Here is an 18,456-nt window from a genome sequence, read left to right on the forward strand (position 1 = left end):
AATCTGTATTCTTTCCAATTTCAAAAGTCCCCATAGGCTATCCCAGTCTCAACTCTTTAAAAGTCCAAAGTTTCTTCTAAGACTCGTGGCAATTTCTTAACTGTAATCCTTCTATAAAATCAAAATGAAAACCAGGTAACATTCTTTGAACATATAATGGCATATGACATACATTAATATTACAAAAGGGAGCAGAGTGAGGGAATACTGGACCATAAAAACAAAACAAAAACAAACAAACAAACAAACAAAAACCAGAAACCAGCTGGGCAAACTCCAAACTATATCTTTATGTTTGGTGTCAAAACACTCTTTAGATCTCCAACTCCTTTTTATCTTTGTGGATTGCAACTCACTTCTCTCTTGTGGGCTGCTTCTACTCCCTGTTAGAACCTCTCCTCAGCAGGTGTCCCACTGCTCTGGCATCATTAACATCTTGGAGTCTCTAAGACAATCCAGGCTTCACCTTCACAGTTTCATGCAATGGCCTCTCTAGACCTTCATTCAGAAACACCCCTGACACATCCCTGGCCTCTGTGGCTCTTCAATCTCTTTCTTCTATCCTTCATTCTAAAACCAGAACCATGTGGCCAAAGCTACTAAGTTCTGCAGATTGCTGGGACTGGAACATGGCCCCCTGGTTCAATCATGTCTTCACCAGCTTTCTGGTTTTGACAGGTTCCTTTACTACCTAAGCTTGGCTGTCATAAAATTCTGTGTGGATCAGCCTGACCTGGAACTCTGAGATCCACTTCTGTCTCCTGAGGCCTTGGGGGAAAAAAAGCATGTACTACTGCACCTGGACCTATGTTGTTCCTTCCTTAATTCCTTTCTATGAATTAGAAGCCTACCTGGGTAGGGTCTAGCCCTGACATCATCACTCCTTTTACTCCATTTAACATCAGGCTTTTCTTTAATCTGTTTATCTCCTTGAACACAAGATTTAGCTCTATTTCACTTCCTGGTATCCCTTTTCTCCTTGAACAAAATACTTTGTGTATTTTTTCCTTGCTCAATTTGCTTATTTTCATTATAGATTATGGAGTTTGGTGTGTTTGTGTCCTCTAGTAATATCAATAGCTATATTCATAAAGTATCACAGAAATGACAGCCCATGCATGAGCTGAACAAGAGTGACACAAATACACATGACAAACTGGATTGGGAAAAGCCCAGGAGTCTTCAATCCTACACAAACAATTATAGGCAATAGTACAAAAATTTGAGAATTCCTTGGGGAAGAACACACCAGTTGGTTGTCCTGTACTAAATTGTCAGCCTCAAAAGCTCACATAAATGTGCATGTGACATTAAGTAGACAGTAATGCTAATGTCATGATTTGAGATATTCATTATTATCATAAATGTTCATGGTTGTCAACTTGACTACAGCTAAAATTACTAAACCCCAAGTGACTGGTCATATATATATATATATATATATATATATATATATATATATAGGCATTTTCATGATCTGTATTTGAAACTGTAAGTCACACAGAAAGGATTTGAAGTACTTAGGATTATATATTCAAAATTCTTTTTTTGAGTTTTTTTTTATTAATTACAGTTTATTCATTTTGTATCCCCCCATAAGCCCCTCCCTCCTCCCCTCCCGATCCCACCCTTTCTCCCCTTTCTGCATGCATGCCACTCCCCAAGTCCACTGATAGAGGAGGTTCTCCTCTCCTTTCTGATCTTAGTCTATCAGTTCTCATCAGAAGTGGCTGCATTGTCCTCTACTGTGGCCTGGTAAGGCTGCTCCCCCCTCAGGGGGAGGTGATCAGAGAGCAGGCCAATCAGATTACGTCAGAGGCAGTCCCTCTTCCCATTACTATGTAACCCACTTGGACACTGAACTGCCATGGGCTACATTTGTGCAGGGGTTCTAGGTTATCTCCATGAATAGTCCTTGGTTGGAGTATGAGTCTCTGGGAAGTTCCCTTGTTCTGTTGCTGTCCTTGTGGAGTTCCTGTCCTCTCCAGCTCTTATTATTTCCCACTTCTTACATAAAATTCCATTTACTCTGCCCTACAGTTGGCCATCAGGCTCAGCATCTGTTTTGATAGTCTGCAGGGCAGAGGCTTTCAGAGGCCCTCACCCACTAAAATCTGTGCATCTAAAGAAACTAAGCAAGAGAGAGGACCCTAACTAAAACACTCAATCCCCATCCTGAAAGGCAAAGAGGATGGACATCAGAAGAAGAAAACAGGAAACAACCAAGGAACCTTCTACAGATGGCCTCTGAAAGCCAGAAGAAGAAGACTGGTTATATTTTTGAGGGTTTTTCTTTTTTTAATTATTTATTTACTATTTATTACAATTTATTCACTTTGTATCCCAGCTGTAGCCCCCTCCCTCTTCTTCTAATTATACCCTCCCTCCCTCTATCTTTTCCCCCTCCCCCTCCCCTAGTCCACTGATAAGGGAGGTCCTCCTCCCCTTCTATCTGACCCTAGTCTATCATGTCTCATCAGGACTGGTCACATTGTCTTCCTCTATGGCCTAGCAAGGCTGCACTGCCCCCCCCCCCAGGGGGAGATGATCAGAGAATTTACTACTGAGTTCATGCCAGGGAAAGCCTCTGCTCCCCTTACCAGGGAACAGACTGAGAGACTGAGTCTACAGGCTACATCTGAACATAGGTTTTAGGTCCTCTCCATGCAAGGTTCTTGGTTGGGGTATCAGTCTCAGGGCTCTGTTTTTTCTTTCTTTTTATTTTTATTTTTGCTTTTTCTTTTGGATCGTTTGGTTTCCTTTTGGAGCTTCTGTCCTCTCCAGGTCTTTCTATTTTCCCCTTCTTTCCAAAAATTCCATGCACTCTGCCCAAAGTTTGGCTGTGAGTCTCAGCCTCTGCTTTGATACCTCCATCAGAAGAGTTTTTCAGAGGCCCTCTGCGGTAGGCTCCTGTCCTGTTCCCTGTCTTCTCCTGCTTCTGATGTCTATTTATTTGCCTTTCTGAATGAAGATTGAGCATCTTCCCTATGGTCTTTTTTGTTGTTTAGTTTCCTTAAGACTATAGATTTATTATGTTTATCCTATAGTATATGTATAATAACCACTTTTGAGTGAGTATATACCATGTGTGCCTTTTCACTCAAGATAATCTTTTCTAGTTCCCAGCACTTCCCTGCAAATCTGCAAATTTCATGATTTCCTTGTTTTTAATAGGTGAGTAGTATTCCACTGTGTAAATGTACCACAATTTCTATATCCCTTCCTCCATTGAGGGACATCTAGGTTGTTTCAGATTCTGGCTATTACGAATAGAGCTGCTACAAATATGGTTGAGCAAATGTTAGTGGTGTACAGTTGAGCATATTTCAGATATATGCATGTGGGGTTTTCTTCATGAAATAATTTGAAGTGGAAAGACCAACCCTAAATCCTAAATCAGGAGGATCTCTGAGGTGGGAAGATCCACCTTAAATCTGTACCAAAGACTATATAAGGACATGGAAGAAGGAAACTCTTATTCTTTGTCTTTTAGGCCTTGCTGTCACTCACAAGTTCATTCCTTTAGTGGTATTAAATTCTACGTTTTCATGATTCTGGTATAAACTGAAGATGAGCTGTAACATCCAGCCTTGTGGACTGAACAACTACTGAATTTCTGGGCTTTCTGTCAGGAGATAGTTATTGGTTGAAACAGTCAGATCTTATCCTGTAAAACAAACCCACACAGAAACATACCCACACACATTTCTGTGTGTACTATATTATATATGTGATATATGTATGTATGTGTATATGTAATACACATGCTGTGATTGTTTGAATAAGAATGGCCCTCCTAGGCCGCTGGGAGTAGTATAGTCAAGAGGTATGGAATTTTGAGGTGGGTGTGATTTTTTTTTGGAGGAATTATGTTACTGTGGGGTGGCCTTTGAGGTTTCTGAAGCTTATTCTAGGCTTAGTGGCTTATTGTTTCTTTCTGATGCCTGAAGATCTAGATGTAGAACGCTCAGTTATCACTCCAGCACCATGACTGCCTTAATGCTGCCATGCTTCCTGCCATGATGATAATAGATGAAACCTCTGAACTATAAGCCAGCTCCACTTAAATACTCTCATTTATGAGATTTTTTTTGTAGTCATGATCTCTTTTCACAGCAATAAAACCCTAACTAAGATATATGATATAATATATATATGATATATCTATCTATCTATCTATCTATCTATCTATCTATCTATCTATCTCTCTGTTCTGTCTCCTAGAGAACTATGGGTAATACACAGACTGAGGAGATTTAGGAATATGTATGTATAGACCTATATGCATGAAATAGCAATTAGTGAATAAAAGACCATGAATTTGAAGGAGAGAGGGAAGAGTATAAGAGAGAATTTGAAAAGAAGAAAGAGAAGGAAGAAATGTTTTTCTTAAACTATAATCTCAAAAACTAAAAAAAAATGCTTTCAAAGAAATGAAACAAGGAGCTGGAGAACTTAGAGAAAAGATCAGAAACCACAAAGGTAAGCATCACCAAAAGAATACAAGAGATGGAAGAGATAATCTCTGGTGTTAAAGATACACTTGCAGAAATTGATACTTCTCTCAAAGAAAAAGTAAAATCAGAAAAGTCCCAAACACAAAATATCCAAGAAATCAAGGATGCCATTAAAAGACAAAATCTAAGAATAATAGGAATTGATGAAAAAGAAGATTCCAGGCTCCAAGGTCCAGAAAATATTTTCAAGAAAATCATAGGAGAAAATTTTCCCAACTTAAAGAAAGAGATGTCCATAAACATGCAAGAGTCCTAGAGAACACCAAATAGACTAGACCAGAAAAGAAACACATCACAGTCAAAACATTAAATGTACAGAACAAAGAAAAGATATTAAAAGCAGCAAGGGAAAAAGGCCAAGTGACATATGAAGGTAGACCTATCAGAATCACACTGGACTTCTCATCAGAAACTATGAAAGCCAGAAGGGCCTGGGCAGGTGTCATGCAGACTTTAAGAGACCGTAGATTCCAACCCAGACTACTATACCCTGAAAAGCTTTCAATCAAAATAGATGGAGAAAAAAAAATTCCATGACAAAACTAAATTTAATCAATATCTACAAAGCAATCCAGCCCTACAGAAGATACTAGAAGGAAAACTCCAATCCAACGAAAACTATACCCCCCAAAAAACATAGGATACAGATAATATCGATAATATCCCAACAAAAATTAAAAGAAAACAAGCAATGAATTATAGTAAGACCACCAAATCCATAACAAAAGGAACTAATGTTCATTGGTCACTGATATCTATCAACATCAATGGACTCAACTCTCTAATAAAGAGACACAGACTAACAGATTGCATGCAGAAAAAGGATCCAACATTCTGCTGTATCCAAGAAACACACCTCTGCAACAAAGATAAAAACTACATCAGAGTAAAGGGCTGGAAAAATGTTTTTCAAGCAAATGGACCAAGAAAACAAGCTGGGATAGCTATCCTAATATCTAATAAAATAGACTTTAAATCAAAACTAATCAAAAAGATGCGGAGAGGCACTACATTCTGCCAACTCTTTCCTTATTTCCTCAACATAGTACTTGAAGTCCTAGCTAAAGCAAGTAGACAATTAAAGGAGATCAAGGAGATATAAATCAGAAAGGAAGAGGTCAAAGTTTCACTATTCGCAGATGATATGATAGTATACATGAGCGACACCAAAAATTCATCCAGAGAACTCCTTCAGCTGATAAACACTTTCAGCAAAGTGGCTGGATACATGATTGAGCAAATGTCTTTGTTGTGTACTTGAGCAAATTTTGGGTATACACCTAAGAGTGGTATAGCTGGATCTTGAGGAAGCACATTTCCTAATTGTCTGAGAACATGCCAGAATGACTTCCAAAGTAATTGTACCAGTTTACATTCCCACCAGCAATGGAGGAGGGTGCCCCTTTCTCTACATCCTCTCCAGCATGTGTTGTCACTTGACTTATTCATCTTAGCCATTCTGATGGATTTAAGGTGAAATCTCAGGGTCGTTTTGATTTACATCTGCCTGATGGCCAAAGATGTTGAGCATCTCTTTAAGTGTTTCTCTGCCATTCGATATTCCTCTGTCGAGAATTCTCTGTTTAGCTCTGTACTCCGTTTTTAAATTGAATTGCTTGATTTATTGCTTTTTAACTTCTTTATATATTCTGGATATAAGTCCTCCGTCAGATATAGGGTTGGTGAAGATACTTTCTCAGTCTGTAGGCTGTTGTTTTGTTCTGATGACAGTGTCTCTTGCTTTACAGAAGCTTTTCAGTTTCATGAAGTCCCACTTATTGATTGTTGCTCTTAGAGCCTGTGCTGTTGGTGTTCTGTTTAGGAAGTTGTCTCCTGTGCCAATGAGTTCAAGGCTCTTCCCCACTTTTTCTTCTAACCGATTTAGTGAGTCTCATTTTATATTGAGGTCTTTGATCCACTTGGACTTTAATTTTGTGCACGGTTATAAGTATGTATCTATTTTCATTTTTCTGCATGTAGACATCCAGTTGGAACAGCACCATTTGTTGAAGATGCTGTCTTTTTTCCATTGAATAGTTTTGGCTTCTTTGTCAAAAATTAAATATTCATAGGTGTGTGAGTTTATTTCAGGGTCTTCTATTCTGTTCCATTGCTCCTCCCTTCTGTTTCTAAGCCAATACCATGCAGTTTTTATTATTATTGCTCTGTAATACAGCTTGAGGTCAGAGATGGAGATACCTCCAGATGATCTGTTGTTGTACAGGATCTTTTTGGAAATTCTGGGCTTTTTGTTTCTCCATATGAGGCTGAGTTTGCAGAATTTACCTGATAACGCAGGTCTCTAGATTACTGAATCTGAATTTAAGGCTCAGCATCCCCTGTACACTCCCTCACCTCTGCTGAGTGCTGGAGCCATGCAGACATGCCTGCTAGAAGGTATTTGTCAGCTTTCTCTCCCCATCTGACAATTTAATTGTGGAAATGTTTGGAAGTTTCTGAACTTCCAAAGATGTTTTAAATGTCTCACAGAGGAGCCTTTAGTAGTTTTCCCTAAAGACAAGGAGATGAACAGGCAAGGTGGTCTTCCCACACAGCATATATTGAAGCTCCTCCCTTTAAATTCAATGCAAGTTTTCAGATTCCACATAATCATTGAAAGCACAGGTCTTCTGAAGCTGAGGTTAAAATCATCTGACTCTCAGAAATTTCTCGTGCTAAGTTTTACTGATTATATCAGTTCATGTCTGCACTCAGATCAACTTCATTGTTAAAATTAACTTACTGTGTTCTGTAGAAGGATGTTTGCAACTTTATGAAAGATGGAAGATAACCTTAAGTTGTATCAATCAGAGAGTGTGGGTGTGAGTGTGACCTAAAGTTAAACAATACATTGTTTCTTCTGTGTCTTACCCAAACAAAGGGCAAACTATTTCTCACCTACTCAGGGGGGAAAAATAAGGAAGGGTCATTTTTTTTCAATATTTTTTATTTTAATTTTTATTAATTACACTTTATTCACTTTGTATCCCCCCTGTAACTCCCTCCCCCCCTCCCAATCTCACCCCTTCCTCCCTCTTCTCCACGAATGTCCCTCCCAAAGTCCACTGATAGGGGAGGTCTTCCTCCCTTTCCTTCTGATCCTAGTCTATCAGGTCTCATCAGGACTGGCTGCATTGTCTTCCTCTGTGGTCTGGTAACTCTGCTCTTCCCCTCAGGGGGAGGTGATCAAAGAGCAGACCAATCAGTTCATGTCAGAGACAGTCCCTGTTCCCATTACTATGGAACTCACTAGGACACTGAAATGCCATGGGCTACATCTATGCAGGGGTTCTAGGTTAGCTCCACGAATGGTTCTTGGTTGGCATATCAGCCTCAGAAAAGATCCCTGTGCCCTGATTTTTTTGGTCTGTTGCTCTCCTTGTGGAGCTTCTGTCCTCTCCAGGTCTTAAGATTCCCCACTTCTTTCATAAGATTGCCTGCACTCTGCCCAAAAGTTGGCCATAAGTTTCAGCATCTGCTTTGATACCCTCCAGGGTAAAGCCTTTCAGAGGCCCTTTGTGGCAGGCTCCTGTCCTGTTCTCTGTTTTCTCCTTCTTCTGATGACCATCTTCTTTGCCTTTCTAAATGGGGATGGGGCATTTTATTGAGGGTCCTCCTTCTTGATTAGAGTCTTTAGGTGTACAGATTTTAGTAGGTTTATCCTATATTACATGTCTAATACCCACTTATGAGTGAGTATATATCCTATATGTCTTTCTGCTTCTGGGATACCTCACTCAAGATGATCTTTTCCAGTTCCCACCATTTATATGCAAATTTCATTATAGCCTTGATTTTTATTGCTGAGTAATATTTCATTGTGTAGATTTACCACAATTTCTGTATCCATTCCTCAGTTGAGGGGCATCTGGGTTGTTTCCAGCTTCTGGCTATTACAAATAAAGATGCAACAAACAGGGCAGAGCAACAATACTAAAAACTGCATGGTATTGGCATAGAAACTGACTGGTGGATCAATAGAATTGGATAGAAGACCCTGAAATAAATAAATCCACATAAATAAATAAATATGGACACCTGATTTTCGACAAAGATCTCAAAACCATTCAATGAAAAAAAAAACAGCATCTTCAACAAATGGTGCTGGTCTAACTGGATGTCTACATGTAAAAAATGCAAATAGATCCATATTTATCACTCTGCATAAAACTAAAGTCCATGTGGATCAAAGACCTCAATATAAAACCAGACACACTAAACCTGTTAGAAGAAAAAGGGGGGAAGAGCCTTGAACTCATTAGCACAGGAGACAACTTCCTGAACAGAACACCAACAGTACAGGCTCTAAGAGCAACAATCAATAAGTGGGACCACATGAAACTGAAAAGCTTCTGTAAATCAAAGGATACTGTCATCAGAACAAAATGACAGCCTACAGATTGGGAAAGGATCTTCACTAACCCTATATCTGACAAAGGGCTAACATATAGTATATATAAAAACTCAAGAAGTTAAACAGCAACAAATAAAGTAATCCAAATTTAAAAAAAAATGGAGTACAGAGCTAAACAGAGAATTCTTAATAGAGGAATATCGAATGGTAAAGAAACACTTAAAAAAATGTTCAATATCCTTAGTCATCAGTGAAATGCAAATCAAAGCAACCCTGATATTTCACCTTACACCCATCAGAATGGCTAAGATCAAAAACTCAATTGACAACACATGCTGGAGAGGATGTGGAGAAAGGGGAACCCTTCTCCACTGCTGGTGGGAATGTAAACTTGTACAACCAATCTGGAAAGCTATCTGGTGCTTTCTTGGACAATTAGAAATAGTACTTCCTCAGGATTCATCTATACCACTCCTAGGCATATATCCAAAATATGCTCAAATACACAATAAGGAAAGTTCACCCTTTTTGGGGGATTGACCATGTTTTGATTTTTTTTCAAAGAATGAGATGGAAATTTCAGAAATAAATGAAAACTCTTCTTTCTCTGGAATCTCATAGCTGTCTGTAGGCTGATGCTTCTCAGCTTCCACCACCCACTGTACACACTTCCTCCTAGCATCACTCCACAAAAATGTGATCATTCACCCCATGCAGTGGCCTTGAGTTCCCTTTGGTTCTTTTGATCCTGTTTACAGCCAACAGTAACCTATACCCACAGTTGCTAAAATACAAACATTTGTGTGTCAGAGAACTCAGAACTGGTGTGTTTCATGAAACACAGGATAGGTTTGCTTTCTTGGGCTTGGACTGGCATCTACTTAGAGAAATGCTTTGCTCTACACATGGTTTCTCTAATATACTCATGTGACACACAAAAAAAAATACCAACAGGTGTAATTTCATTATTACAAAGAAAGGAAGGAAGGAAGGAAGAGAAAGAAAGAAGGAAGGAGTCAAGGAAAGAACATAAAAAAGCAGGAAGGAAAAAAAGAAATTGTAAGTTAGTAGGAGGGAGAGGGCTGATGGCTTTTATGAGGGCATTTGCAAATGCTGTGGCCAATAGAGAAAGAACCCAGTATGCGTAGCATAACACAGATATATAGAGTGAGCTGTTAAGTCTCATCTGCTCCTGGGAAGGATAACACATTGTTACTCAACCCAGGCTACATTTGGGGACCAAATATGCTTATAGCAATTTTAAAGTGAATGTTCTCACATAAAGACTAAAGCAGCACACGTCTATTTTTGTAAAATGGGAAAATTATCTACCGATTTCTGTTGACTCTCCTTTACAACCCAATGGAGGCTTCATCTGTCTGATCAAGCTTCAGGACTCGGGAAATGCAATTCATTTATGGGTTCAAAGAACCTACCATTTCTATCAGTTCTAAGTTTCCATTTTGAAATGTTTCCCAGATTCTCTTCAGACTACTATACATAAAAGAATAAGGAACAAATTAAAGGAAGCTCTCAGTTATTTTCCTTATGATAAACACAGCATTGAGACTGACATGCACAGACAGGTGTCAGGTTGCAACAGAAAACACAAATAAGCTGATGAAGGGTTTGGGAATAGAACCAGAGTGCTGCTGCATTCATTTGGGGCTGCTTGTGCTGGCTTGAGCACTCAGTTGTTGATTTGTGGGCAAAGGTGGAAGGAGTCAGGCTGGAGGAGTGCGAAACCTCCAATGCTAAGCAGTACCAGCTACTTCAGACCAGCCAGGAACCAAAGAAGCCTTGTTTGTTTAAGGTATTTACTCAGAAGATCCTTCATCACAGAAACTGACATCTTTCCTTCGGATAATGCGTTTTAATACTGAAGATCAAGCTCAGGAGAAAGCTGAAATATCCTGACTAAAACATTACCCACCCAGGTGCTTCTAACAATTTAGTTTTTCATTGCTACGGAAGTCAGGAGCCATGGTGAAATGAATGGACTCCTTTCCCAAGGAATGTGTGTGGACTGACATTTTAGTCTGATTATTAGGTCCTATTTGCCCTCTTGTCTACATGAACTCTTATGTCTGAGTTAAGGGCCTCTCTCTACTTCTAGCACAGCAGCTCTGTTTTTCTCTATAATGATGGCTTTTCTTATGAAACACTGTTCCTGTCTAGCTCTTGAGAGGCCAGAGTCCATATTGAATATGTATTTTTTTCTTTTTACTTCCTAACACAGGGATTAAACCCAAGGCTCCTTGCATTCGTCCACATTTAGAGCTATCATGGTCTTTGTCGTCAGCACCATAACTGCTCACTTCCAGCTCTTTCAGTTAAAAAAACTGATCAGACAGCCTTCGTGACTAAACCGTGCAAAAAATGCTTGAGAAGACAGGATAGAAACCCTTCTGCAGCTGAGTCTGTAGCTTATGTATCACGCTGTGATGACTGTGTTAAGTTTACCTAGTGTTTGTCCAACCACACGTACCCTACAGTTTGACAAGAGATGTCTACACGGGAGGGGTATATTACATGTGCAACAAGTGAGCCTAATTTCGCACGTGAATGCTGTAGTGTTCGTCAAATTAAAGTCATAGTCATTACCCTTAGAAGGTGAGGTGCCTTTGCTTCAACGATGACTGATGCTTTCATGGTCTCCATCCATTACACGCTGCGTCTTTCTTCATTGAGGCCCAGTAGGCAACTTTAACTGGCAGGAGCGTGGCTTTGCCTTTTCCTTTAATGTGTCACAACATTATGCCTTTTACAAAAGGGAAGGAAGGAATGGGATTTACAACAACTCTTTTCCCTAGAAGGATGCATCCTAGCCACAGAGATTAGCAAGGGAGGCTTAGAGGTCAAGTTTTTCCTCTCAACTAGTAACATTTTTGAGAAAGTAATCCAATTATTTTGTCTGTGCTTTTAAACTTAAAGAGATGGACATACTGCAAGTGATGAATGATGCTGTTTTATTGCATTTGTGAGCCAATACATTAATTGTCTGTGTTTGTCAAGAAGTGTGGTCTTTCTTAGGATGAAAACTAACTGTATCACTGGCTCCTCTCTAGAATGACACATGAGCAACTGGAAATATTGATTGTCTCGAAGGGAGGAACTTATTTTACTAGATAGCAATGGAATTTTATTTATACTTTAGTTTAGTGTTGTCTATGCATTATCACTACATGCATGCACTTCTACATTTCATGTTGTATATTTATTATTATCTATTGTAGGTACATACTTTATCTACACATAAACACACAACCTGGCTGGTTGGTCCTGGCTGAAGTGCCAGGCTAAAGTCCTTCCCTATTCCTCAACCATTCACTTTTCATTAGTTCTCTCTAAGCATGTCCTCACAGCCATAGAACTGACTTTGAAGTAGCCAACTTCTGTTTTTCAAGTGCCTCAGGGCTCCCTATCCTGCTTCCTAATTTTCCATCTTCAAAGCTAATCCCACAGCCAAATCCATGGCTGGGCATTTCATGAACTCTCCAAAGCTTTTTTCTTTTAGGTATCTGAAAGGATTGACCAGAATCCACAGTACACTCTCATGGGAAGCTTTATTTAAAGGCAAAGGGCAAGAAAGAAAATGTGAGCTGACATCAGAGGTCAGAGAGACAACTCCAGACTCATTCATGGAACTCTATTCTGCAAGCATCCAGAAAGGCTCAAACCTGCTCTTTTAGCTGTCAGCTGAAAGTAATGGGCACATCACTGGTCAAGAGTGCAAATTCTAAAAAACTAAAGTGCATGACGACAAGACAGGGAAGTAGGAGCAACTTTACAATCATTAGTGCCTGGTGAGGTTAAGATGGGAGTGTTTATAAACATTTGGAAGCTCAGTCTCCTTCAAGAAATTTAATAAATCATTGAAATTTGTTCCTACATAAAAATGCGTGTAGTCACATACATGCATAATTTTGAATACAACTTTAACAAGTTATAAAGTCTTGATTCTCAAGTCATCAACTCCCTGGGAGGCTTTGCATTTCATACTGAACATTGAAAACTGTGTGATAGGGAAGCCATTGGAGAGCAGGCATCATTGTGAAACACACTCTAGGCTGCAGTCAAGACACACAGCTCTCCACTTTCTTTCAGATGCTGCAAGGATGAAAACAATCTGCTAACCTAATTATTTTTCCTCAGCTAAGCAATAGAATTCCTTTTATTTATTTCTGGGCACATTAGCCCTGCTGGTTTCTCCTTCTGCATCTTTTAAAGGGGAAAGAATGGGTCTGCTTTTCACTTTCTTTCAGGTTTGTAAGGAAAAACTCCATATTCCTTTCTTGCCTCACAGTGTGCATCCTAAATCAGCTATGATTACCAGCCAAACCACCACGTATCTGTGCTGAGTTATACAATGCCCATTGTGCTAGCCTCACACCCAGCTTGCTCACAACTTGCTAAAAACTCCTGGTTCTCATTGTTCATCCTGCAGGGCATTCCTTTCTTGTGCGTCTGTAGAGGTCCACAGAAATAGCACACAGCCTTTGGTGTCTGGCTAATAGACAAAGCATTCATGTTGCTTTTCATTATGATCAACAAGGCCTCACTTGTCCAATGAAAGAAAACGACAAAACTTGAGCACAGAGTTCAGCATTAGCTACGTTTTTTTTTTTTTTTTTTTTTTTTTTTTTTTTATTAACTTTGCTTTACAGGTTCCAGAGATGGGATGCTGCTTTTTTCTGCCTATATAGTTTCTAAAGCATCCTTGATAACAATGTCGACCCTAATCTTCCGTCTTTTAATCCTCTGATCTCGCTATTGCCCACTGAAGCAGGGGGAATATATATTGTTAACATACTAAACTGAATCAATGTAATTGTCCTGAAAGTTCCTGTACCTACTTCTCTTCTTTCAGGGCCTGATTTATAGATTCTTAGATATGAACCTATTTCTACTTGTAGGATTTACAATTCTTGAGCATTATGTTTTACCACTTGCCTATCAGTTTCCTTGTGAAAGTGAATATAATTTATTATATGCCAAATAAAGACAACATGCCTAGGCCTTACTGACTTTTGTTAATCTCCCAAGGAGCAGGACCATAGGAATGAAGCATCTATGGCTTGAGTCTTGGCTTGACCATCTGTTCATTAGACATTTGAAACAGTCCCTGCTGATCTCTCTAAGCTCAGTATTCTCACCTGTGAAATGCTACTTATTGACTCTAACATAGAGCAAATTTCAATACTTTCCTGAGTCTGTTCTCATGTAAAATGACTGACAGTGGTCCTCTATGGATGGGGTATGAACAATGAATGAACTCACACATGTGACACCCTCAGCATACTTCCAAGGACAACAAAAGATCATTATTTGTGAGCTTTAGTTATTATTAATCATAGGCAGAGACTATTAAATTTATGCTTCAGAGAGCAGTCATTCAGGTTGTAATTAACATACAAACCGTGCTTTAAGGAATAAATGAAAGAGAAAGAATATAGAAATGGAGTCAAATGGAGGCGTGAGCAAGGAGCAAGACTCTACCCTGCTGGAACTTCCTAATATAATAATACATTCATGGTTAAGAAGTCAACATCACAGCTGGGCATGGTGGCACACGCTTGTAATCTCAGCACTCTGGGAGGCAGAGACAGGTGGATCTCTGTGAGTCTGAGAGCAGCCTGGTCTACAAGGCAAGTCCAGGATAGCCAAGGCTACATATGAAACTCTGTCTCGAATAAACAAAATAAACAAAAACAATCAAACAAAGAGTCAATACTGGAACTCAACCTCCAGTGCATGAAAGGGAGAGACTGAGACTGTTGTGGTCTCCTGATACAACAGATAATCTTCCCTAAGTTATTTTCAATAAAGCAAAATACATGAATTTTATTTAAATACTGTTTTATATCTAACAGCAACATTGACTAATAATAATAACAAATAGGCTGCCAATCTGAAAGTGAGTTGTGGGGCATGGGAGGAATTCTAGAGATGGGACATGGAAAGGTTTGGAGGGTGGAAAGGGAAGGAGGGATGAGATTGTTTTATAATATATTTAAACATTATATTTTTAGGATATAGTTGTAAGTTATTATATATTATATATTATTACATATTATAATATATATTATTATTACATATTATAATATATTATTACACATTATAATATATAATATATATAATATATTATAATTATATTATAAATAATATTATATGTTATTATATATTATATATATATTTGCTTTTCTTTAAATGTAATACCTTCCTGCTTTAAAGCAGCTGCTTTCTTTGGTGAGTGCCATCCAGACACAGCTGGCCCACACCCCACACCTTTTTCCCAGTAGACACACTCTCCCTCCTCTTTGTCTTCAGGAGCTTGTCACTAAAAGAGCATGCTTCAGTTCCCCTTCTGACCTCCTTGATCCCAGTCACTCCACTTAAATCATCCCTTTCAAAAGAAGGTGGAAACAAAACTTCAAAGTAGTTCATCTGGTAGTTCTTGAGCTTCAGAAATCAAAGAGAGTTTTTGGTAGCCTGAGTGCTCTAATGAGCTTGCAGGGGAGCATGAGTCCTAGTTGGTGACCTTGGTTTTGAAGGAGAGTCTCACTGCCCACAGGGTGAAGAGCTCTGTGGGGGCAGCAGCTGCACTGAAGTAGCCTTGAGAGAGAGAGGAGAGAGTATGAGAGGGAAGTGGACTCTGATCCTGGCAGTGTTGCTTCTTGTCTAGGTGACCTTAGGACATATTACTTTTAAGATCTCGTCCACACTTTTAAGTTTTTTTTTCCTTTGAGAAACACACCATAGTGAAAAGAACATGATTCTTATAATCTGGTTCAAATGCCTGTGCCCATGGTTATTTCATCAGCACCAGGACTATATCTATAAGAACACAGGGCCTTGTAGGCATAACTCACGTTATCAGACTAACATAATTGCAAAGGATACAGAAACATGATTTGGGAACATCCAATCCTAATGTGTGACTTAAAGGATAAGTGCTAAAAAGTTGGAAGAATTGCATGTATAGTCATAAATATGTTAACCATTGTTTTCTGTAATCAATACCATTGAGAAGTCCAGATTACTGAAATGGAAAATAAAAAATAATTGAAGAAAAGGAAAACAGTTTAAAACTGGCCTTTAATCCTCTGAAGGTATCTCCATCCCTGATCTTAAGCTGTACTATAGAGCAACAGTTATAAAAACTGCATGGTACTGGCATAGAAACAGAATGGTGGATCAATGGAACCGAATAGAAGACCCAGAAATAAACCCACACACTTATGGACACCTGATCAAAGATGCCAAAACCATACAATGGAAAAAAGATAGCATCTTCAACAAATGGTGCTGGTCTAACTGGATATCTACATGTAGAAAAAATGCAAATAGATCCATATTTATCATCCTGCAAAAATCTGAAGTCCAAGTGGATCAAAGATCTCAACATAAAACCAGACACATTAAATCAGTTAGAAGAAAAAGTGGGGAATACACTTAAACTCATTGGTACAGGAGACAACTTCCTGAACAGAACACCAACAGCACAGGCTCTAAGAGCAACAATCAATAAGTGGGACCTCATGAAACTGAAAAGCTTCTGTAAAGCAAAGGACACTGTCATCAAAACAAAACGACTGCCTACAGATTGGGAAAGAATCTTCACCAACCCCTTTTCTGACAGAGGGCTAATATCCAGTATATATAAAGAACCAAATAAGCTGAAAAACAGCAAACCAAGTAACCAAAGTAAAAAATGGGGAACAGAAATAAACAGAGAACTCTCTGTAAAGGAATATCGAATGGCAGAGAAACACTTAAAGAAATATTCAACGTCATTAGCCATCAGGGAAATGCAAATCAAAACGACCCTGAGATTTCATCTTACACCCATCAGAATGGCCAAGATAAAAATCTTGAGTGACAACACATGCTGGAGAGGCTGGAGAGAAAGGGGAACCCTCCTCCACTGCTGGTGGGAATGTAAACTTGTACAACCACTCTGGAAATCAATCTGGCGCTTTCTTAGACAACTAGGAATAGAGCTTCCCAAAGATCCAGCCATACCACTCCTAGGTATATATCCAAAAGAAGCTCAAGTACACAATAAGGACATTTGCTCAACCATGTTTGTAGCAGCTTTATTTGTAATAGCCAGAAGCTGGAAACAGCCCAGATGCCCCTCAACTGAAGAGTGGATGCAGAAACGTGGTACATTTACACAATGGAATATTACTCAGCAATGAAAAATAAGGAAATCATGAAATTTTCAGGTAAATGGTGGGACCTGGAAAGGATCATCCTGAGTGAGCTCTCCCAGAAGCAGAAAGAAACACATGGTATATACTCACTCATATAGACATGTAATATAGGATAAACCTACTAAAATCTGTACATCTAAAGAAAGTAATCAAGGGAGAGGATGGAGAGGACCCTGACTAAAATGCTCAATCCCCATCCTGAAAGGCAAAGAGGAAGGACATCAGAAGAAGAAAACAGGAAACAAGCTAGAAACCGGCCACGGAGGGCCTCTGAAAGGCTCTGCCCTGCAGACTATCAAAGCAGATGCTGAGACTTATGGCCAACTGTTGGGCAATGTGTGTGGAATCTTATAGAAGAAGTGGGAAATAGTAAGATCTGGAGTGGACAGGAACTCCATAAGGAGAGCAACAGAACCAGAAATTTGAACATCGGGGTCTTTCCAGAGACTCATGCTCCAACCAAGTACCAGGCATGGAGATAACCTAGAACCCCTGCACAGATGTAGCCCAGGGCAGTTCAGTGTCCAAGTGCGTTACATAGTAATGGAAAGAGGGACTGCCTCTGACATAATCTGATTGGCCTGCTCTTTGATCACCTCCCCCTGAGGGGGGAGCAACCTTACCAGGCCACAGAGGATGAGAATGCAGCCACTCCTGATGAGATCTGATAGACTAAGATCAGAAGGAAGGAGAGGAGGACCTCCCCTATCAGTGGACTTGGGGAGGGGCATGAGTGAAGAAGGGGATGGGAGCGTGGGACTGGGAGGGGAGGTGGGAGGGGCTTATGGGAGGATACAAAGTGAATAAAGTGTAATTAATAAAAAGAAAAAGAAAAAAAAAACTGGCCTTTAGTTCTTGAAGTATTGTGATTTGAATGTGAAACACCCTTCACAGGCTCTTGCCCTGAGGCTTGTTCTTTTTCTGGTGGTGCTATTAGGAGGTGACAGGATCAATAGGGTGGCATCCTCACCCTTGGAGTAAATCACTGGAGCAGTCATAGTTAAATGAGCTATTAAAAAGTGGGGCCTAATTAAAGACAGCCATTCTCAGGTATCATACATTCAGCAGACATATCTTGTTGTCAACCCCTTTGTGGTTCTGTTTCTACTTTCCAGCTGCCATGGGTAGGCATAGTTTCTCTACTGTACCTCACCACCTCCCTATTTTTGCACAGTCACAGGCAGACAAGCCCAACTCTCATGGACTGAAACCTGTGAATTTCTGATCTAAAGATACCTTTCACATTTGAACTCTCTTCCCATGCCAATTCAACAGCTGCAGGACACATGCATAAAAAAAGATATAGAGAAAAAATGCAAATGAATCTATAGATTATGGTGAATAATACCGTCTCATAGGTTTTCTA

Source organism: Meriones unguiculatus, chromosome 8, assembly GCF_030254825.1.
Source record: "Meriones unguiculatus strain TT.TT164.6M chromosome 8, Bangor_MerUng_6.1, whole genome shotgun sequence".
NCBI lineage: Eukaryota > Metazoa > Chordata > Mammalia > Rodentia > Muridae > Meriones > Meriones unguiculatus.